The sequence below is a fragment of the Benincasa hispida genome, chromosome 8 (genome assembly GCF_027475165.1).
Source record: "Benincasa hispida cultivar pf3 chromosome 8, pf3_genome.v1.1, whole genome shotgun sequence".
NCBI lineage: Eukaryota > Viridiplantae > Streptophyta > Magnoliopsida > Cucurbitales > Cucurbitaceae > Benincasa > Benincasa hispida.
Genome location: NC_143485.1, coordinates 10,071,208 through 10,076,323, shown reverse-complemented (window position 1 = coordinate 10,076,323; position 5,116 = coordinate 10,071,208).

The following is a 5,116-nucleotide window of genomic DNA, read 5'->3' as shown; positions in this document are numbered from 1 at the left end:
AAGCAAGATCAAGCCTTCACTCGAGCAATCTCTTGTATTAGAATTAAAAGCGCTACCTGCTTATTTAAAGTATGTATTTCTCGGTGAACATGACTCTCTATCTGTCATCATTTCAGCAACACTCTCTGAAGAAAACGAAGATGCTCTTTTAATGATTTTGAAGATGTATATTAAGATGATAGGATGGACCCTAGTAGATATTAGAGGAATCAACCCCTCTTATTGCATTCATAAAATTTGACTTGGAGATGGAAAAAAAGGCTCTATTGAACATCAACGCAGACTCAATTCTGCAATGGAAGAAGTTATAAAGAAAGAAATCATTCAGTGGTTGGACGCAGGGGTTATCTTTCCCATTGCAAACAGTAAATGGGTAAGCCTTGTACAATGTGTTCCCAAAAAAGGTGATATCACTTATGTCCCTAATCAAAACAACGAACTCATCCTTACACGCACAGTCATGGGATGAAAGATTTGTATGGACTACAGAAAGCTTAATGCGGTGACAAAGAATGACCACTTTCCCTTACCTTTTATTGATCAGATGCTAGATCGATTAGCTAGGAATGACTTCTTTTGCTTTCTGGACGACTATACAAAGTACAATCAAATCATGATTGTGTTTGAGGATCAAGAGAAAACAACTTTTACCTGTCCATATGAGACACTTACCTTCTGGCACATGCCCTTTGGGCTATGCAATGCCTTTAGCAACTTTCAGAGGTGCATGATGGCCATCTTCTCTGACTATCTCAAAAATCAGTAGAAATTTGTATGGATGATTTCTCAGTTTATGGGAAAGCCTATAACGTACGCTTGGCCAATCTTGAAAAAATATTGAGAATATGTGAAGACATCAATGTAGTTCTGAATTGGAAAAAATGTCATTTTATGGTAACATAAGGGACTTTGCTTGGGCACAAGGTGTCCAAGTTGGGGTTAGAGGTTGATAAAGCAAAAGTCGTCATGGGGAAACTGCCACCGCCTAAAATGTCAAAACACTATGAAGCTTTCTTGGACATGTCGGGTTATATCGTCGGTTTGTCAAAGACTTCTTAAAGATCGTACATCCTTTGAACATGTTATTGGAAGTTAATAGGCCTTTTGAATTCGACCATGATTGTTTGAAAGAATTTCAGACACTAAAGCAAGCAGTAGTCACAGCGCCTATTCTGATCACACCCAATTGGTCAAGTTTATTTGAAGTAATGTGCGATGCAAGTGACTATGCGATGGGAGCAACCCTAGCACAGCGCAAAGGCAGAATTCTTCAGCCAATCACCTATGCAAGCAAAACTCTTGATGGTGCACAGATGAACTATACAACAACCGAGAAAGAGTTACTTGCAGTAGTGTTTGTAGTTGAGAAGTTCAGACCTTATTTGTTGGGATCCAAATTTATTATCCATATAGATCACTCGGCGATCAAGTATTGAATAAGCAAAAAGGATGTGAAGCCGCGGTTGATTAGATGGGTGTTGTTGCAAGAGTTCAATATATAAATTATTGATCGAAAGGGATTGGAGAAAAAGGCTGACCACCTATCGCAGCTTAAGAATGCCGAATCCAATCGACTACAACTAGAGGTCAACACCTATTTCCCTGATGAGGTGATATTGAAGATTGATGAAATTTTGCCCTAGTATGTTGATATTGTCAATTATCTAGTATGCAAGCAATTCTCAGAAGAATACACTTCACAACAAAAGAAGAAGCTGGTACACCAATGCAAATTCTATTATTGGGATGAGTCTCACCTTTACAAACGAGGCTCAGATCATATTTTCAAATAATGTGTACTCGAGATCGCATATCAATGCATCTTATATCAATGCCATGAGTCACCATTCGGTGGGCATTTTGGGGTCTGCGTACAGCAGTTAAGAAACTTCAAAGTGGGTATTATTGGCCAACACTTTTCAAAGATGCCAGGGAATATGTAATGAGATGCGACAATTGCCAAAGCATCGATAATATTTCTAGAAGAAATTAGATGCCATTAAATGTTATCTTAGAAGTTGAGTTATTAAGCACTTCAGGGGCCCATTCCCGCCATCCAACAGCCACAGCTACATTGTAGTAGTTGTTGACTATGGCTCAAAATGGGTCGAAGCAATTATCAGTGCCTCAATGATGTTGCAACAGTATCAAAATTCCTTAAAAAAAAAAACATTTTCACCAGCTTTGGCACTTTGCATGCCATCATAAGCGATGAGAGTACCCACTTCATCAATTGCATTGTTAGCAAGCTTTTACTCAAATATAATGTCCATCATAAAATCACAACAACTTACTGTCCCCAAACCAATGGGCAAGTTGAAGTGTCCAATAGAGAAATAAAGTTCATACTTGAGAAAGTCGTCAATGCAACATGGAAGAATTGAGCGCATAAATTGGACGAGTCGTTGTGGGTCTATCGAACGGCGTACAAAAGGCCTATTGGAATGTTTCCCTACGTGCTTGTATTTGGTAAAGGTTGCCATTTGCCCTTGGAACTTGAGCACAAATCATTGTGGGCAACCAAGAAACTCAACTTCAATATCAATGCAGTAGGGGAAGCAAAGAAATTGTAGTTGCATGAGTTAGATAAATGGAGATTGCAGGTGTACAAGAACGCCAAAATCTATAAAGGATGCATGAGGTGTTGGCACGACCAAGGCATAAATAAGAAAAATTTTGAGATTGGACAAAATGTTCTTTTATTTAACTCATGTCTTTGATTATTCCAAGGGAAATTGAAATCATGATGGTTGGGACCATTTGTAATTAAGGAGATTTACCCTCACAGGGCAGTAGAACTAATATAGGAAGACGGATCGAACCGATTTAACATTAATGGTCAAAGACTGAGCCATACTATGGAGGCAACATTGATCGAGAGAAAGCCTCCATCGACCTGGGAAAACCAAAGTCCTTATGATAGCAAAGGTGACATCTTTTCAAGGACGTATCGCATCCTTTATATTTTCTTACCTTAGCTTGAATTTTACTTTCTATTTATTTGATTATTTCTGCTTGAAACTTTTGTGAAATATGATTGCTTCACATGGTTTGGATTACTTTGAGGAATCGCTTAGATATAGGATTGGAAAACGAATAAGCGTTGTGATGAGTATGGGATGCATAATTCAAACGTCTAAATCTGACCATTAGTGGTCAGTGAAAGGACGTTCATCACACTCGCCGCCTGACATTCCATCACATCACGCTTTCACTAAATGATCCATCATTAGGGTGACGTCAGCCTCAAAAAGTGTGTCTTCCCCACACCTATTTAAACCTCATTCTCCCCCTTTTCATCTTTTCACGCTTTCAAAAGAACTCTAAATCCTGCAATTTCCGGTGAAATTTCCAGCGACCCTCAACCTTCCAAACCTTCAAACAATCCCCCTTTCTTACCAAAGTCTTCAAAATGGCCCACCAATTCAGTCCTACTTCATCCAACCCCAGGGCAGTGTTGGATTATATGTCCTAAAACTCCCAGTTTGTAATCTTTAAACTTATTCTATTTGTAATAAAGATTTTATTGAGATTTATTCAGTAAAGATTATTAATATGTGAATTGTACTTGTAAGAGCCTAAATCAAATAAATCAACGAATCTTTGGCTATAGTATGTATACTTGAACTTTATATGGATACATAAAAGAGGATCAGGTTTGAGTATATAGCCAAAATGGTCTATAAGTATAAGGATAGGGGTGGGTACTTTATCATGGGGACACTATGGATGTGGCCCGTTTCGTATTTGATACAAATGATGTGATCCCAAAATCGTTCATGTGGAGACATGCGAGTAGAAGCATCCTATGCAAAAAATGTTTGTATAAAACTAGACCACGAAATAGTCACTTTTTCTTTATAATACCATTTACTGTTAAAACTGACTATTTCAACTCGATGACCTAAGTTAACACGATCTCAATCTTGAACTAACTATGAACTCCTGTTTATTCGGGATTATCCATTAATCTGCAATGGTGAGAGTGGCTCAACATCGTCATTCAATAAGTCTCCCATTTTAGATGTAAGACCGGGTAGATAGCTGGGGACATAGTCCTGCAAGATGAAATTCACTCCTACCCATTTTTAGGGATAGTAAATAGGTTGTTCTCTTAAGTACTGACTCCTAGTCTTGAACAAGGTGTCTCGCCTTCTCTATGATTAAAAGGGCCTCGGTTTAATGGTATGACCATAAATCAATTGTTCATTAGTGGATCAGTAGAGACTTAAGGAGCAAGATGTATTACAGGGGTAAAAAGGTAATTTTGACAAAATTATTAATACAAACAACCTGTTAAGGGTCGACTTACTGATCATGGTTAAATTACATGGATAGAAATATATCTACAGTGGGGAGAGTGCAACTACTGAGCTTTAGTGGAGCAACACGGTAGTTAACAAATGTTGATTAGTTCGATTAAAAGGATTTAGTCAATTAATCTCGGATCATTTGAGCTCATGATCTATAGATCTATTAGGTCCCTTACTAGCTCATAAACGGACTAAACCTTAGAATAGTGTGATGAGAGAATTTGAAATGTTCATATTTGAATTACGAGAATTGTTAATTATATGCAATATAATTAAAGTTCAATTATCGAATTAAACGAAATTGAAGAGTTGAAAAATATTTAAATATGATTTAAATTTTAATTCCATGAATAGGGATTCATGTTCAGAATTTATGTTTTATTAATTTAACCATTTGATACTAAATTGATTTGATTAATTAAATTGTACAATTAATTTTTTTAAAAACTAATTTAAATTATTTATTTGAAATAATTTTATTTAAAAATTAAAATTGAATTTATGAAATTCAGTTTTTCAAAATTTAATTTAATAGTTTTTGAGAAAAACAATATTAAAATGAAAATTGGTTTTAAATTGGAAAGTGAGAAAATCCCACAATTTTCATTAAACACCTATAAATTTCACTAAATTGAGTGGATTTTATGTCACGTAATTAAGTTGCATGGTCTTCTTCTATAAAAATGGAAGAGAACTCAGTTGAAGAGAAGATGATGAAACTCAACTAATTTGCAGAGATTTTAAAAAAAAAAAAAAAAAAAATTGTTTTCTAAAATTTTGTCACCAAAACTCAAAACTCTTCA